This window comes from Oryx dammah, unplaced genomic scaffold, assembly GCF_014754425.2.
Source record: "Oryx dammah isolate SB20612 unplaced genomic scaffold, SCBI_Odam_1.1 HiC_scaffold_17, whole genome shotgun sequence".
Taxonomy (NCBI): Eukaryota; Metazoa; Chordata; class Mammalia; order Artiodactyla; family Bovidae; genus Oryx; species Oryx dammah.
This window is the reverse complement of record NW_024070201.1, coordinates 6,657,757-6,676,347: the sequence shown is the minus strand read 5'-3', so window position 1 is coordinate 6,676,347 and position 18,591 is coordinate 6,657,757. Positions and strand designations below refer to the sequence as shown.

Here is an 18,591-nt window from a genome sequence, read left to right as displayed (position 1 = left end):
TTTTCTAGTTGCTTTAGGTGTAAAGTTAAGTTAATTATTTAATGTTTCTCTTGTTTCCTGAGGTAAGCTTGTATTGCTCTTAACCTTCCTCTTAGCACTGCTTTTACTGAATCCCATGGCTTTTTGGTCATGGAGTTTTCATTTTCATTTGTTTCTATGCATATTTTGATTTTCTTTTTGATTTCTTCCATGATTTGTTGGATATTCAGAGGCATGTTGTTTAGCCTCCTTGTGTTTGTATTTTAATAGTTTATTTCCTGTAGTTGACATCTAATCTTACACATTGTGATCAGAGAATATGCTTGAAATGATTTCAACTTTTTTAAATTTACCAAGCCTAAGTTTAAGGCCCAGGATATGATCTATCCAGGAGAATGTTTCATGTGCACTTGAGAAAAAAGGTGAAATTCATCATTTAGGGGTGAACGGCCCTATAGATACCAATTAGGTCTAACTGGTCCATTGTATCATTCAGTATTTCCTTGCTAATTTTCTGTTTAGTTGATCTATCCATAGGTGTGAGTGGGATATTAAAGTCTTCCACTATAATTGTGTTACTGTTAATTTCCCCTTTCATACTTGTTAGCATTTGCCTTATGTACTGAGGTGATCCTATGTTGGGTGTGTGTATATTTATAATTGTTATATCTTCTTCTTGGATTGATCCTTTGATCATTATGTAGTGACCTTCTTTGTATCTTTTCATGGTGTTTTTTTTTCAAAGTCTATTTTACTTGATATGAGTATTACTACCTCTGCTTTCTTTTGGTCTCCATTTGCATGATATATCTCTTTCCAGCCCTTCACTTTCAGTCTGTATGTGTCCCTTGGTTTGAGGTGGGTCTCTTGTAGACAGCATATATAGGGGTCTTATTTTTTAATCCATTCAGCCAGTTTTTGTCTTTTTGTTGGGGCATTCAATCCATTTACATTTAAGGTAATTATTGATAAGTATGATTCCATTTCCATTTATTTTGTTCTTTGTGGTTCAAGTTTATAAACTTTTTCTGTGTTTCCTATCTAGAGAAGACCCTTTGGCATTTGTTGAAGAGCTGGTTTGGTGGTGCTGGATTCTCTCAGCTTTTGCTTGTCTGTAAAGCTTTTGATTTCTCCTTCATATTTGAATGAGATTCTTGCTGGGTACAGTAATCTGGGTTGTAGGTTTTTCTCTTTCATCACTTTAAGTATGTCCTGCCAATCCCTTCTGGCATGAAGAACCTCTATTGAAAGATCAGCTGTTATCCTTATGGGGATCCCCTTGTGTGTATTTGTTCCTTTTCTCCCTTGCTGCTTTTAATAATTTCTCTTCGTGTTGACGTTTGTTAGTTTGATTAATATGTGTCTTATGATGTTTTGCCTTGGGTTTATCCTGTTTGGAACTCTCTGGGTTTCTTGGACTTGGGTGGCTATTTCCCTACCCATTTTAGGAAAGTTTTCAACTATTATCTCCTCAAGTATTTTCTCATGCCCTTTCTTTTTCTTTTCTTCTCTGGGACACCTATGATTCAAATGTTGGGGTGTTTAACATTGTCCCAGAAGTCTCTGCGGTTGTCCTCATTTCTTTTAATTGTTTTTTCCTCTCTGCTTCATTTATTTCCACCATTCTACACCTCACTTATCCTCCTTCTACCTCAGTTATTCTACTGTTGGCTCCCTCCAGACTGCTTTTGATTTCGTTTATTGCCTTATTCATTATTTATTGACTCCTTTTACTTCCTCTAGGTCTTTGTTAAACATTTCTTGCATCTTCTCAATCCTTGTCTCTAGTCCATTTATCTGTGACTCCATTTTGATTTCAAGATTTTGGATCATCTGTATTCTGAATTCTTTTTCAGGTAGACTCCCTATCTCCTCCTCTTTTGCTTGGTTTGGTGGACACTTATCATGTTCCTTTTCCTGATGAATATTTCTTGTTTATTGTAGAGCCTGCTCCCTGTGGGTGGGGTTGGACTAGTGGCTTGTCAAGGTTTCCTGGTTGGGGGAGCTTGCATCTCTGTTCTGGTGGGTTGGAGCTGGATCTCTTCTCTCTGGAGTGCAATGAAGTGTCCAGTGATGAGTTTTATGGTGTCTATGGGTTTGGTATGGCTTTGGGCAGACTATCTCTTTATGCTTAGGACTGTGTTCCTTCTTTGCTGGAGAATTAGCATGGTATGTCTTGCCCTGGAACTTGTCAGCTCTTGAGTGGAGCTTGGTTTCAGTGTAGGTATGGAGGCTTTTGGTTGAGCTCTTGTCTATTAATGGTCCCTGGAATCAGGAGTTCTCTGACGTTCTCTAGTTTTGGAGTTAAGCCTCCTGTTTCTGGCTTTCAGTCTTATTCTTACAGTAGCCTCAAGACTTCTCCATCCATACAGCACAGATAATATAACATCTAAGTTAATGGTGAAACAATTCTGCACAGTGAGGAACACCCAGAGAGGTTCACAGAGTTACATGAAGAAGAGAACAGGGAGGAAAGAGATAGATGTGATCAGGAGGAGAAGAGGGGGAGTCAAAATGGAGAAAGCAATCTAGCCAGTAATCAATTCCTTAAGTGTTCTCCACAGTCTGGAACACCCAGAGATATTCACAGAGTTACATACAGAAGAGAAAAGGGAGGAGGGAGATAGAGGTAACCAAGAGGAGAAGAGGGGGAGTCAAAAGGGAAGAGAGCAATATAGCCAGTAATCAGTCCCCTAAGTGTTCTCTACATCCCAGAACACCCAGAGAGATTCACAGAGTTAAGTAGAGAAGAGAAGTAGGAGGGAGGACATAGAGGTGACCTGAGGGGGGTGGGGGCAAGAGTCAAAAAGGGAAAGAGCGATCAAGCCAGTAATCACACCCCTAAGTGAAAATGGATACTGAAGATTAGATTCTTAAAGGTACAACATTGATAACAAATACCAGAAAGCAAAGATTAAAAATCTAGAGTAGAGGTTAGACTCTCAATTAAGCAATATTAAAAATGTAAAACAAAATCAATCACAAAATTAAAATATATAATATGAAATTTTCTTTTAAAATGGCATCTTTTGGGGGAAGGTAATAGTAGCTCATAAAAATGAAATTTAAAGGAATAATAAAGAACTTTAAAAATTAAAAAGTGATAGTAGTAAAAATATATCTAGGAATTTCTCTGGAACTGTTGTGGGCAGTGTGGGGTCAGTTCAGTTTCAGATGCTCCAGCTCCTTGTTCCAGCTTGTACTTGTTCTTAAGGTCTATAGGCCCCCTCTAATGCTTAGTCAATGTTAACTGTAGGGTTTCAATCTGTTGCACCTCTCACTTTCAGCACAGTTCCCTCTTCTTTGTTTATTTTGACTTCCTCTGTTTGCAAGTCTCTTCAGTGTCTAACTTCCCCCCGACACAGAGGGTGAAGGTGGTCACTTATTTAGGCTCACTTATTCAGTTTTGCTATGGAGAGGGAGGTACACGCAAACAAATACAGCTGGCTTGTATCAAAGTGTTTGAAGAATATGAACCACCCTGGGTTTGCCAAAGCCCAAGGCAGCATGTTCTTCCCAGATCTACACTGCTCAGGCCCAGGATGCTCTGCAGGGCACTGTCCCAAGTGGGCCTTGAGTTTCATGCACTTCCCAGGTCTAAGCCGCTCCAGTTCTCAGGTACTCCACAAGGGCGCAGACTCGGCTGTGAGTGCATTTTGTGCCCTTCCTAGGTCCCAGCAGCTCAGGCGACCAGGTGCTTGGCGAATGCACTGTCCCAGGTCGACCATGCTCCTTAATCACTTCCCCAGTCCTGGCCACTCAGTTTCCTAGGTGTGCTGCGAGAGCACCACCTCAGTTGTAGTGTATGTCTCCTCTGGGGAGCTGATCTCAGGCTGTGACCCTCCTGCATATGTCAACCATCCAGGACCCCAGGAAGACGTGGTTAGCAACTGGGAGCCTGCTCACAGTTTGGTGGAAGATGCTATTCTCTGGGGCCAAGATTGCAGCAGCCCCTTGCCTTTGGGCTCTGACTGTCACATGCCTGCCTCTCTGCCTCTGGCAAGGGAGAGGGGCCTGTACGCAGTCAGCTAGCTCTCCTTTGGTGTTTGCTCAATCCTTTGTTCTGTGAGCAGGCCAGGCTGCGTGTTAGAGCCTTTCTCAGGAAAGTTCTCTTTTTTTTCTCTCTCTCTGGCAATCCCACCATTTGGGTTGCTACCTCATGTTAGCTCCCTCTGATTTTCCTCAGGGCATTCAGGCCTGATCTTTACCCTATGCACTGATTATGTAGCCCCCACCTCCCTGTCCAGCCCCTGCTTGCTGGTGGACAATACAAGCCTCTGGGCTACTTCTCCACTGGCAATTGGAGTTAGACACGTATTTTGTGAGTTGTTGTTGTTGTTGTTGTTGTTGTTTTGTCTCCCAGTTATGTTGCCCTCTGAGATTCCAAAACTCCCTACAGACCAGCCTGTGAGATTTCCTACTATTTGGAAACTTCTCCTCCTTCACAACTCCCTCACCAGGATGGGTCTCTGTCTCTAACTCTTTTGTTTCTCTTTTTGTCTTTTATATTTTGTCCTACCTCCTTTTGAAGAGAATGGGCTGCCTTTCTGGTTGACTGGTGTCCTCCACCAGCATTCAGAAGTTGTTTTGTGGAAGTTGCTCAGCATTCAAATAACCTTTTGATGAATTTGTGGGGGAGAAAGTGGTCTCCTTGTTCTATTCCTCTGCCATCTTCTAAGACAATTTTTTAAAAGAACAAATTAACTCTTCTAGAACAGAAAACTGAAGTTTATATCCCTGTTTTGTATTTTATCAGTGGTTTTGACAACCTTTCACAAATTCTTATCCTTTCCTTCTCCCTATTCTTCTACCACCTACTCTCTCCCAATGTTACTAAAATATGCAATCTACAAACAAAAGGTCAAAGATATTGGTATCTCATCAATAAATTTGTCTCAATTCATCCTACCCTCGAAAGAATAGCGTTGCCATATATACACTACCATGTGTAAAACTGATAGCTGGTGGGAAGCTGCTGTATAGCACAGGGAACTCAGCTCAGTGCTCTGTGATGACCTAGAGGAATGGAATGGGAGAGGGTTGAGAAGGATACTCAAGAGGAAGGGATATATGTATGCATATAGTTGATTTGAAAAGACCCTGATGCTGGGAAAGATTTAGGGTAGGAGGAGAAGGGGATGACAGAGAATGAGATGGCTGGATGGCATCACCGACTCAATGGACATGAGTTTGGGTGGACTCTGGGAGCTGGTGATGGACAGGAAGGCCTGGTGTGCTGTGGTTCTTGGGGTCGCAGAGAGTTGGACACAACTGAGCAACTGAACTGAACTGAACTGATAGTTGATTCACTTAGTTGTATAACAGAAACTGACACAGCATTGTAAAGCAATTATATTACAATAAGAAAAGCTCATGATAATAAAGAATAAATACCATCTGTCTTACCCATATGAAAAAAAGTTTTTGTCTGAACATAGCTTCTTATTTAGTGGCTTGTTAATGCACTCCCTAGAAATTTATACCCAAACTCTTTATTGGAAGTAAATAAAGTCATCTACCTCAAAATTGGGAAGAAATTCTGCCTTCATGAGGATGCATTCTGCTGCATGTCATAAAAATCCATCTTGGGCTAGCTTAAGCATAGAAGAAAATCATCCTAACAACATTGTGCTTTCATCAAATCTAAATACAGAATTGCTACATGACTTCATCATAAAACTTGGTAAATGGACACCATCTTATTGCTTCTCTCAGTCTCTCTTCCTCCCTCCTGTATTTGCTTCTCTCAGCTTTTTGGCTCCACTTCCATCCACATAGAAAGAATGACTTCATATTCCCATAGCCCAGATCTATCACCCTTATCCTCTGTGGTCAGGGGGCAAAGTTTTTACTATTCCCAGAAGGAAGGGAGGTAGGAAAACAAAATATTAGCTGTTCATGATTGAGACAACACCAGTTAAATCATATAAGGTTCATCTCTAGGTTATGTAAGTATGACAAAAGAATAAATAAAACTTGATACGAATTTTTCTCTCTGTGTATGTGTTATAGGTCACAGTAAAACAAACAAAAAAAATGTTAAAATATCAAAAGAACAAATGAAGTCCTTAACACATAAGGAACTTTCATACACAAAATTTTTAAACATAAAAATAAACAGGGAATCACAATAGGAACTGCACAAAAAAGAAATGGAAAGTCAATAAGCAGTTCAAAATATGCTCAGCCTTACCAGCGATCAAAATATGCAAGTTTTTAAATTTCCCAGCAGTCCGGTGATTAGAACTGTATGCTTTCACTCCTGTAGGCTCAGGTTTGATCCCTGGTCCACGAACAAAGATCCCATAAGTCACGCAGCACAGTGAAACAAAACATACAATTTTTAAAGAGGTTTTTCCCATCACCCAACTAGTAAAAATCATGGAGACTGATTACAACTAGTGTTGATAAAGATATGAAGAAACTGACTTTCAAATATGATTCCTAGAATGTAAGCTAGTCATATTAATGGACAATTTGGTAATTTTTATTAAAAGTAATTAATTATTAGAGCTTCCCTGGTGGCTCAGTGATAAAGTACATACCTGCCATTGCAAGAGACCTAGGTTTGATCCATGGGTTGAGAAGATCCCCTGGAGAAGGAAATGGCAACCCACTCCAGTATTATTGCCTGGGAAATCTCACAGACAGAGGAGCCTGGTGGGCTACAGTCCATGGGGTTGCAAAGAGTCAAAAGAAATGACTTAGCAACAGAATGAATTAATTAATTATTTATCAAATTTTTAAAAGTGTATACCTTTTGAGCCAGCAATTGTGATTTAAAAAATTGAAGCCTGCCCACAGGAAAATAGTTAAATAAATTTTACGATACCATATTGTGACACTACTCTGCAGCAATTCCAAAAGATGAAATGCATTTTCATGCATCAGCATGAAAAGATCAAGAAATCATACTCTTAGATGTAAAACATAAGTTGCCAAATAATAATTTTCTACTTGTATTGAAAACCAAAACTATTAATACCTTAAGACAGGACAGGTGAAAACAAGATACCTTTGAAACAAGAATTATAACCATCTGGTGGCAAGGTAAATAACAAGACCTGGGGCAGGTATAAGAATTAGAAATATTTCAATGGGCCAGATGCAGTAAAAAGTCAAAAGTCTGAAAGCAAAGAACACAAGACAGCACTGAGGGAGTCAGTGCTTCACCACCATTAAGGATATGCTGAAGGCCTTGGAGCCCAGATAATACTAAGTGCCTGGAATTTAAAAAACCCTATGTCTCTGAAATAGAACACAGAAATGGAAATAACTAGTTATTTTCAATAGGGGAATTATGAATCCATTTGCGATCTGATCCTTGTGAAGACAGGAAAAGGAGAGTAAAAGCTCATGAGCTGCTCACATACAGGAAAAAAGAACATTTATTCTGAGTACATTTGTGACAAAACAATGCAACTCAACCACATGGAATAATAACATACTGTGCTGTGCTATCTCTGTGACCTCTCAAGTGAGACTAAACTCTGAATTTTTGGCTTCCTCCTTGCTGGCCACAGTTGTACACGAAAACAAAATTTCTACTGAGCAAATGCCTCACATTATAAACTTAGAGAAAAGCATCAACTCTCAAAACACACTGATTTCAAAGAATTCATGCTCAATAACCAGATGAAACAGAATTGCAATGCCAATAATAACTGATGCAACAAATTTTACTTTAAATAGAGAAAGAATGGAATTCCCACATCCAAAAAAAATTCTTTTATTTAAATCAATTACTGTTGCTTTCTTATGTGCTAGCTTACTTAGCTGTCAGTTCTGATTTATCAATGCCAATAATTTATCAACCTATAAATTTGAATCTTAGGCATAGGAATGAAAAATGTATCAGGATAAAAGAATATTAAAAGCCCTCAATAAAACAGCATTTGCATTTTGTCTCCATTGCATTTTGGTGTAAATGTACATCAAAAATAAGATGTACTCTTATTTCTGTTAAGAGAATAAATTATTTCTACTCATGTATAGACAATGCAATGAACCATCACAGCTCCCAACAATATATTTAAGTGCTTCATCAAATCTATGGAATTAGCTACTTTTCTTCTATTATTTCTTTTTATTCACATCTTCTGCCACTGAGATACAAGGCAAGGCAGTTTTTGAAACTATACTGCTGCTGTTAAGTCACTTCAGTCCTGTCTGACTCTTTGCAACCCTGTGGGCCACTGACCACGAGGCTCCTCTGTCCATGGGATTCTCCAGGCAAGAATACTGGAGTAGGTTGCCATTTCCTCCTCCAGAGGATCTTCCTGACCCAGAAATTGAATCTGCATCTCTTATATCTCCTGCATTGGCAGGGGATTTCTTTACCACTAGCACTGAAAGTATAAAACGAAGAAAAAATTTGTCATATCCTTTCTTATCTACCCTGCAGCATTTCCCTTCTCTTCCCTCTTTCTTTTTAACCAAACTTAAAATTCCACTCAGTGCAATTGAGAAGCATTTTTATGTAATTGTTAAATTAGTAGATTGATATTATGAAAACATGTAAATGTAGAAATTAATATGTTGTATCACATCAGCCCTGGGATTTCTTTGGAAGAAATGATGCTAAAGGTGAAACTTCAGTACTTTGGCCACCTCATGCAAAGAGTTGACTCATTGGAAAAGACCCTGATGCTGGGAGGGATTGGGGGCAGGAGGAGAAGGGGACGACAGAGGATGAGATGGCTGGATGGCATCACTGACTCTATGGACATGAGTCTCAGTGAACTCCAAGAGTTGGTGATGGACAGGGAGGCCTGGCGTGCTGCGATTCATGGGGTCACAAAGAGTCGGACACGACTGAGTGACTGAACTGAACTGAACTGAATAGCACAAGAAGCATTATGTTAGAGAAAGTTCAGTTCAGTCGCTCAGTCGTGTCCGACTCTTTGCAACCTCATGAACCACAGCACACAAGGCCTCCCTGTCCATTACCAGCTCCCAGAGTCCACCCAAACCCATGTCCATTGAGTCGGTGATGCCATCCAACCATCTCATCCTCTGTCGTCCCCTTCTCCTCCTGCCCTAAATCTTTCTCAGTATCATGGTCTTTTCAAGTGAGTCACCTCTTTGCATCAGGTGACCAAAGTATTGGAGTTTCAGCTTCAACATCAATCCTTCCAATGAACACCGAGGACCAATATCCTTTAGGATGGACTGGTTGGATCTCCTTGCAGTCCAAGGGACTCTCAAGAGTCTTCTCCAACACCACACTTCAAAAGCATCAATTCTTCATTTTCAGCTTTCTTTATGGTCCAACTCTCACATCCATACATGACTACTGGAGAAACCATAACTTTGATTGGATGCATCTTTGTTGACAAACTAATGTTTCTGTTCTTTAATATGCTGTCTAGGTTGGTCATAACTTTCCTTCCAAGAAATAAGCATCTTTTAATTTCATGGCTGTAATCACCATCTGCAGTGATTTTGGAGCCAAAAAAAAAATAGTCTGACACTGTTTCCACTGTTTTCCCATCTATTTCCCATGAAGTGATGGGACCAGATGCCATGATCTTCGTTTTCTGAATGTTGAGCTTTAAGCCAACTTTTTCACTCTCCTTTTTCACTTTCATCAAGAGGCTTTTTAGTTCCTCTTCACTTTCTGCCATAAGGGTGGTGCCATCTGCATATCTGAGGTTATTGATATTTCTCCCGGCAATCTTGACTCCAACTTGTGCTTCTTCCAGCCCAGCATTTCTCATGATGATATTTTAAATATTATTCAATTATTAATAAGTTGGAATTACATTTTGAACACTTTTATAAGAAAGTATTCAATGATATTTTTCTTTATCTATAAGAATACATTGGAGAAGGCAATGGCAACCCATTCCAGTACTCTTGCCTGGAAAATCCCATGGACGAAGGAGCCTGGTAGGCTGCAGTCCATGGGGTCGCTAAGAGTCAGGCACGACTGAGCGACTTCACTTTCACTTTTCACTTTCATGCATTGGAGAAGGAAATGGCAACCCACTCCAGTGTTCTTGCCTGGAGAATCCCAGGGATGGGGGAGCCTGGTGGGCTGCCGTCTATGGGGTCGAATAGAGTCGGACACGACTGAAGCGACTTAGCTTAGCATAAGAATACATTACACATTTGCCTTAGTTTTTGTCATAATTTGTCCTTTTCATAATTGGTGGCTCATATTTTGCTTGAACATAGTGCTTTTAATGTACAGAAGTATTTAATTTTATGTAGTTCACAACATTTTTTACATGTTCCTATTATTTCAAAGAAATTCTTCCACACCACATCAAATTAATATACACTATTATGCTATTAATGTTTTAAACCAACATTAATTAATGCATATGAAAATCTGAAACCTGTAAGGAATTTATGGGGTCAAAGAACTATGACTGACAACTATTACTTATGCAAAGCCTAAATGTTTTAAATATAACGTTTTAGTTTCTTTTTAAACAAAAATTGTCACTTATTTTGAATTTCACATTGTCTGAAATGCCAAAAAATACCATTTAGAAGACACAGTCATATTCTGCTTCAGAAACTGCAACAAGGTTTTGGAACTTTTTGAAAATTTCAGTTATCTCAAACTTAGTTGCATTGAACTCAATTTGTTTTGTCCTTACCAATTGAGAAGAAACAATTTCAATCCAGTTAGTATTAGAAATATTTTGTCTGATAATATCTAAATATTGACAATGTCAAATAAGATGAAGAAGAAAAAGTGAAAGTGTTAGTCATTCAGTTGTGTCTGATTCTTTGAGACCCCATGGACTGTAGCCTACCAGGTTCCTCTGTCCATGGAATTCTCCAGGCAAGAATACTGGAGTGGGTGGCCTTTCCCTTCTCTGTGGGATCTTCTGGACCCAGGGATTGAACTCAGTTCACCTGCATTGCAGGCAGACTCTTTACTGTCTGAGCCATCAGGGAAGTTTATCAAATAAGGTATCAATAGGAAAATATTGATAGTGGTGTTCACAAAGGAGCCTTGAGGAGAAACATGCTAGAGAACATTTGAAGAAAAAGGCTGAAGCAAAATACAGGAGCAGTTATTTTCAGTAGTGGGAGCTGAGATATACTCTATATTCATTCTTTGTATTCCTAAGAAATTATCAGGCCAGCTTCTCCCATATGGGGGACAAGATACTCTGACAAACTCTTCTGCTTCAATACAGTTTCCTGTCCTGGATCAATTGCAACAGTTTTGCTTTTGAATGTACTGCTGAAATAATAAAGTGAGATCTCCAAAAACTAGAGAGAAAAACAAAACATAAAGGCGATCTGCATTTCCCTGGGGAAATGATAGCTCTAGAATCAGCTCCATGGTCTAAATACCTGTCTCAAACCTAAGACTTCCAAGTGTGGTCAGGAGCCCACAAGGTAGAAAGGACCTAATCAGTGGTTACCGATTGCTACTTGCCCTAGCCAAAAAAAAAAAAATTGCATATACATTTCACTCCACTGCCTGGGCTTTGCCTCTCGCTGCCTCCAGCATAGCTTGTAGCCCTTTTTATCTTTTTTTTTAATGAAACTAGAAAATATTCATTCTTGGCCAGAAGATTCCATTTGTGTCTTCTAAATTCAGTCTCCGTTGTAATGTCTTCTTCATCTTTCAAAATATAGTCTATTTTATCACCAGTCTCTTGAATTTCTTTTACTGAAACAACTCCATGTCTATAGGGTATACCTTTGAATCAGTTGAAGATCTTGGATAATATTTTTCTTTTTTCATCAAACTTTTTTTTCACTTGCTTTGCATACTATCAACCATGTTATTCCTGGGAGTCTTGTCCAGCCTGTATGAGGGAGCACAGCATAGAGCACTCTTTGGTTTACCACACAACCTAATTTTTTTAAGAAGAAAAAGCCAAACTTATCCAGCTACTGAAGATCAGAAAGCTGTAATAATACTTAATACTTTATTTTTTATTTTCAATGAAAGGGAATTTACTGAATTAACTTTTAATAAATTGAACAACTATTTATTGAGCACCCAAAACAAAATGGGATATTCAAAAATGTAGACTCATTTGGTGCAAACTGAAATATTCAGCCATTATAATTAAGTCTTTACAAACTAAAACATCTGGATGACTGATGTTAATTTATAGTTTTTTATTTTTTGCTTTTTAAAAATTAATTATTTTAATTGGAGGCTAATTACTTTACAATATTGTAGTGGTTTTGCCACAGATTCACATGAATCAGCCTTGGGTGTACATGTGTTCCCCATCATGAGACCCCTTCCACCTCCCTCCCCATCCCATCCCTCAGGATCATCCCAGTGCACCAGCCCTGAGCACCCTGTCTCATGCATTGAACCTGGACAGGCGATCTGTTTCACATATGATAATAAACATGTTTCAATGCTATTCTCAAATCATCCCACCCTTGCCTTCTCCCATGGAGTCCAAAAGACTGTTCTATACATCTGTGTCTCTTTTGCTGTCTCATACATAGGGTTGTCGTTACCATCTTGCAAAATTCCATATATATGCGTTAGTATACTGTATTGCTGTTTTCCTTTCTGACTTACTTCACTCTGTTTAATAGGCTCCAGTTTCATCCACCTCGTTAGAACTGATTCAAATGTATTCTTTTTAATGGCTGAGTAATACTCCATTGTGTATATGTACCACTGCTTTCTTATCCATTCTTCTGCTGATGGACATCTAGGTCGCTTCATCCTGACTATTATAAATAGTGATGTGATGAACATTGGGGTACATGTCTCTCTTTAAATTCTGGTTTCCTCGATGTGTATGCCCAGCAGCGGGATTGCTGGGTCATAAGGCAGTTCTATTTCCAGTTTTTAAAGGAATCTCCACACTATTCTCCATAGTGGCTGTACTAGTTTGCATACCCACCAACAGTGTAAGAGGGTTCCATTTTATCCACACCCTCTCCGGCATTTATTTTTTGTAGACTTTTGGATAGCAGCCATTCTGACCAGCATGAGATGGTACCGCATTGTGGTTTTGATTTGCATTTCTCTGATAATGAGTGATGTTGAGCATCTTTTCATGTGTTTGTTAGCCATATGTATGTCTTCTGTGGAGAAATGTCTGTTTAGTTCTTTGGCCCACTTTTTGATTGCATTTTTTATTTTTTTGAAATTGAGCTGCAATCATTGATTGTATATTTTTGAGATAAGTTGTTTGTCAGTTGCTTTGTTTGCTATTATTCTCTTCCATTCTGAGGGCTGTCTTTTCACCTTGCTTATAGTTCCTTCATTGTGCAAAAGTTTCTAAGTTTAATTAGGTCCCATTTGTTTATTTTTGCTTTTATTTCCATTACTCTGGGAGTGGGTCATGAAGGATCTTGCAGTGATTTACGTCAGAGAGTGTTTTGCCTATGTTTTCCTCTAGGAGTTTTATAGTTTCTGATCTTATATTTAGACATTTAATCCATTTTGAGTTTATTTTTGTGTATGGTGTTAGAAAATGTTTTCATTTCACTCTTTTACAAGTGGTTGACCAATTTTCCCAGCACCACTTGTTAAAGAGATTGTCTTTTCTCCATTGTATATTCTTGCCTCCTTTATCAAACATAAGGTGTCCGTAAAGTGAAAGTGAAGGTGAAGTCGCTCAGTCGTGTCCAACTCTTTGTGACCCCATGGACTGTAGCCTACCAGGCTCCTCCATCCGTGGGATTCTCCAGGCAAGAGTACTGGAGTGGGTAGCCATTTCCTTCTCCAGAAGGTATCCATAGGTGAGTGGATTTATCTCTGGGCTTTCTATTTTGTTCCAATGATCTATATTTCTGTCTTTCTGCCAGTATTGTACTGTCTTGATGACTAGCTTTGTAATATAGTCTGAAGTCAGGCACATTGATTCCTCCAGTTCCATTCTTCTTCCTCAAGATTGCTTTGGCTATTCAAATTTTTTCTATTTCCATACAAATTGTGAAATTATTTGTTCTAGTTTTGTGAAAAATTCCATTGGTAGCTTGATAGGGATTGCATTGAATCTATAGATGCTTTGAGTAGTATACTCATTTTCACTATATTGATTCTTCCGATCCATGAACATGGTATATTTCCCGTCTATTTCTGTCCTCTTTCTTCCAACAACACAAGAGAAGACTCTACACATGGACATCACCAGATGGTCAACACCGAAATCAGATTGATTATATTCTCTGCAGCAAAAGATGGAGAAGCTCTATATAGTCAACAGAAAAAAGACCAGGAGTTGACTATGGCTCAGACCATGAACTCCTTATTACCAAATTCAGGCTGAAATTGAAGAAAGCAGGGAAAACCGCTAGACCATTCAGGTATGACCTAAATCAAATCCCTTATGATTATACAGTGGAAGTGAGAAATAGATTTAAGGGCCTAGATCTGATAGATAGAGTGCCTGATGAACTATGGACGGAGGTTCGTGACATTGTACAGGAGACAGGGATCAAGACCATCCCCATGGAAAAGAAATGCAAAAAAGCAAAAAGGCTGTCTGGGAAGGCCTTACAAATAGCTGTGAAAAGAAGAGAAGTGAAAAGCAAAGGAGAAAAGGAAAGATATAAGCATCTGAATGCAGAGTTCCAAAGAATACCAAGAAGAGATAAGAAAGCCTTCCTCAGTGGCCAATGCAAAGAAATAGAGGAAAACAACAGAATGGGAAAGACTAGAGCTCTCTTCAAGAAAATTAGAGATACAAAGGCAACATTTCATTCAAAGATGGGCTTGATAAAGGAAAGAAATGTTATGTACCTAACAGAAGCAGAAGATATTAAGAAGAGATGGCAAGAATACACAGAAGAATTACAAAATTCATCTAGAGCCAGACATCCTGGAATATGAAGTCAAGTGGGCCTTAGAAAGCATCACTACAAACAAAGCTAGTGGAGGAGATGGAATTCCAGCTGAGCTATTTCAAATCCTGAAAGATGATGCTGTGAAAGTGCTGCACTCAATATGCCAGCAAATTTGGAAAACTCAGCAGTGGCCACAGGACTAGAAAAGGTCAGTTTTCATTCCAATCCCAAAGAATACAGTGCCAAAGAATGCTCAAAGTAATGCACAATTGCACTCATCTCACATGCTAGTAAAGTACTGCTCAAAATTCTCCAAGCCAGGCTTCAGCAATACGTGAACCATGAACTCCCTGATGTTCAAACTGGTTTTAGAAAAGGCAGAGGAACCAGAGATCAAATTGCCAACATCTGCTGGATCATGGAAAAAGCAAGAGAGTTCCAGAAAAACATCTATTTATGTTTTATTGACTATGCCAAAGCCTTTGACTGTGTGGATCACAATAAACTGTGGAAAATTCTGACAGAGATGGGAATACCAGACCACCTAACTTGCCTCTTGAGAAATCTGTATGCAGGGCAGGAAGCAACAGTTAGAACTGGACATGGAACAACAGACTTGTTCCAAATAGGAAAAGGAGGACGTCAAGGCTGTATATTGTCACCCTGCTTATTTAAATTCTATGCAGAGTACATCATGAGAAATGCTGGACTGGAAGAAACACAAGCTGGAATCAAGATTGCTGGGAGAAATATCAATAACCTCAGATATGCAGATGACACCACCCTTAGGGCAGAGAGTGAAGAGGAACTAAAAAGCCTCTTGATGAAAGTGAAAGAGGAGAGTGAAAAAGTTGGCTTAAAGCTCAACATTCAGAAAACGAAGATCATGGCATCTGGTACCATCACTTCATGGGAAATAGATGGGAAAACAGTGGAAACAGTGTCAGACTTTATTTTTTGGGCTCCAAAATCACTGCAGATGGTGACTGCAGCCATGAAATTAAAAGACGCTTACTCCTTGAAAGAAAAGTTATGACCAACCTAGATAGCATATTGAAAAGCAGAGACATTACTTTGCCGACTAAGGTCCGTCTAGTCAAGGCTATGGTTTTTCCTGTGGTCATGTATGGATGTGAGAGTTGGACTGTGAAGAAAGCTGAGCGCTGAAGAATTAATGCTTTTGAAGTGTGGTGTTGGAGAAGACTCTTGAGAGTCCCTTGGACTGCAAGGAGATCCAACCAGTCCATTCTGAAGGAGATCAGCCCTGGGATTTCTTTGGAAGGAATGATGCTAAAGCTGAAGCTCCAGTACTTTGGCCACCTCATGCGAAGAGTTGACTCATTGGAAAAGATTCTGATGCTGGGAGGGATTGGGGGCGGGAGAAGAAGGGGACGACAGAGGATGAGATGGCTGGATGGCATCACTGACTCGATGGACGCGAGTCTGAGTGAAATCCGGGAGTTGGTGATGGACAGGGAGGCCTGGCGTGCTGCGATTCATGGGGTCACAAAGAGTCAGACACGACTGAGTGACTGAACTGAACTGAGCTGATTTCTTTCATCAGTGTTTTATAGTTTTCTATATATAGGTCTTTAGTTTCTTAGGTAGATATATTCCTAAGCATTTTATTATTTTCGTTGCAATGTTGAATGGAATTGTTTCCTTAATTTCTCTGTTTTCTCATTGTTAGTGTCTAGGAATACAAGGGATTTCTGTGTGTTGATTTTATATCCTGCAACTTTACTTTATTCATTAATTAGCTCTACTAATTTTCTGCTGGAATCTTTAGGGTTTTCTATGTAGAGGATCATGTCATCTGCAAACAGTGAGAGTTTTACTTCTTCTTTTCCAATTTGGATTCCTTTTATTTCTTTTTCTGCTCTGATTGCTGTAGCCAAAACTTCCAGAACTATGTTGAATAATAGTGGTGAAAGTGGGCACCCTTGTCTTGTTCCTGACTTTAGGGGAAATGCTTTCTATTTTTCACCATTGAGGATAATGTTTGCTGTGGGTTTGTCATATATAGCTTTTATTATGTTGAGGTATGTTCCTTCTATTCCTGCTTTCTGGAGAGTTTTTATCGTAAATGGATGTTGAATTTTGTCAAAGGCTTTCTCTGCATCTAATGAGATACTCATTGGCTTTTATTTTTCAATTTGTTAATGTGGTGAATTACATTGATTGATTTGTGGATATTGAAGAATCCTTGCTATCCCTGGGATAAAGCCCACTTGGTCATGGTGTATGATCTTTTTAATGTGTTGTTGGATTCTGATTGCTAGAATTTTGTTAAGGATTTTTTCATTTATGTTCATTAGTGATATTGGCCTGTAGTTTTACTTTTTTGTATGAGTGTGTGGCATCTTTGTCTGTTTTTGGTATTAAGGTGATGGTGGCCTCATAGAATGAGTTTGGAAGTTTACCTTCCTCTGCAATTTTCTGGAAGAGTTTGAGTAGGATAGGTGTTAGCTCTTCTCTAAATTTTTGGTAGAATTCAGCTGTGAAGCCATCTGGACCTGGGCTTTTGTTTGCTGGAAGATTTCTGATTACAGTTTCAATTTCCATGCTTGTGATGGGTCTGTTAAGATTTTCTATTTTCTATTTGGATCATTTTCACTATTCTGACTTATTTTTCAGTTAGGCTTCCTATCTCCTCCTCTTTTGTTTGATTTGGTGGGTATTTCCTTTACCAGCTGAGTATTTCTCTGCCTTTTCATCTTGTTTAGATTGCTGTGTTTGGGGTGGTCTTTCCATTTCTGACAGTTTGTGGTTCCTCTTTATTTCAGAAGTTCCTCACTGTGGGTGGGGTTGTACGGGTGACTTGTCAAGGTTTCCTGGTTAGGGAAGCTTGTGTCGGTGTTCTGGTGGGTGGAGCTGAAGTTCTTCTCTCTGGAGTGCAATGAAGTGTCCAGTAATGAATTTTGAGATGTCAGTGGGTTTGATGTGACTTTGGGCAGCCTGTATGTTGAAGCTCAGGGCTATGTTCCTGCGTTGCTGGAGAATTTGCATGGTATATCTTGTTCTGTAACTTGTTGGCTGTAGGGTGGTGCTTGGTTTCAGTGTACGTATGGAGGCTTTGGGATGAGCTCTTATAGATTAATGTTCCATTAGTCAGGAGTTCTCTGGTGTTCTCAGGTTTTGGACTTAAACCTCCTGGCTCTGGTTTTCCATCTTATGCTTACAGTAGCTCAAGACTTTTCCATCTATACAGCACCAATGATAAAACATCTCAGTTAATGATGAAAAGTTTCTCCACAGTGAGGGACACCTGGAGAAGTTCACAGAGTTACATGGAGAAGAGGAGAGGAAAGAGGGAGATAGAGGTGACTAGGAGGAGAAGAGGAGGAATCAAAAGGGGAGAGAGCAAGCTAGCCAGTAATCATTTCCCTATGTGCTCTCCACAGTCTGGATCCCTCAGAGATGTTCACAGAGTTACACAGAGAAGAGAAGAGGGAGGAAGGAGACTGGGGTGACCATGAGGATAAAAGGGGGAATCAAAAGGAGAGAGACAGATCCAGCCAGTAATCAGTTCCCTAAGTGTTCTCCACAGCCCAGAACACGCAAAGAGATTCACAGGGTTGGGTAGAGAAGAAAAGGGAGAGGTGGGGAGACAACTTGGTGGAGAAAAATGAGAGTCAAAAGGAGAAGAGAGCAATCAGGCTAGTAATCACACTCCCAAGTAAAAATGGGTACTGAAGATTGGTTCTTAAAGGTACAAAATTTGATAACAAATACCAAAAAGCAAAGATTAAAAATCTAGAGTAGAGGTTAGACTCTCAAAAATACAATATTAAAAAAAAAAAAGTCACAACAATTATAAAATATATATATGAAGTTTGCTTTTAAAATAGGGTCATTTTTGGCAAGGTA

General features: G+C 39.3%; 1 long non-coding RNA gene across 1 annotated transcript; it reads right to left on the bottom strand.

The window, feature by feature from the left end:
- Positions 1-1,807: 1,807 nt before the first annotated feature.
- LOC120876169 lies at positions 1,808-17,457 on the bottom strand. Its single transcript, XR_005724118.1, has 2 exons — positions 17,412-17,457; positions 1,808-1,896 (listed from the first exon to the last, which is right to left on the bottom strand). It is a non-coding gene; the product is annotated as an uncharacterized LOC120876169 (long non-coding RNA).
- Positions 17,458-18,591: the final 1,134 nt, after the last annotated feature.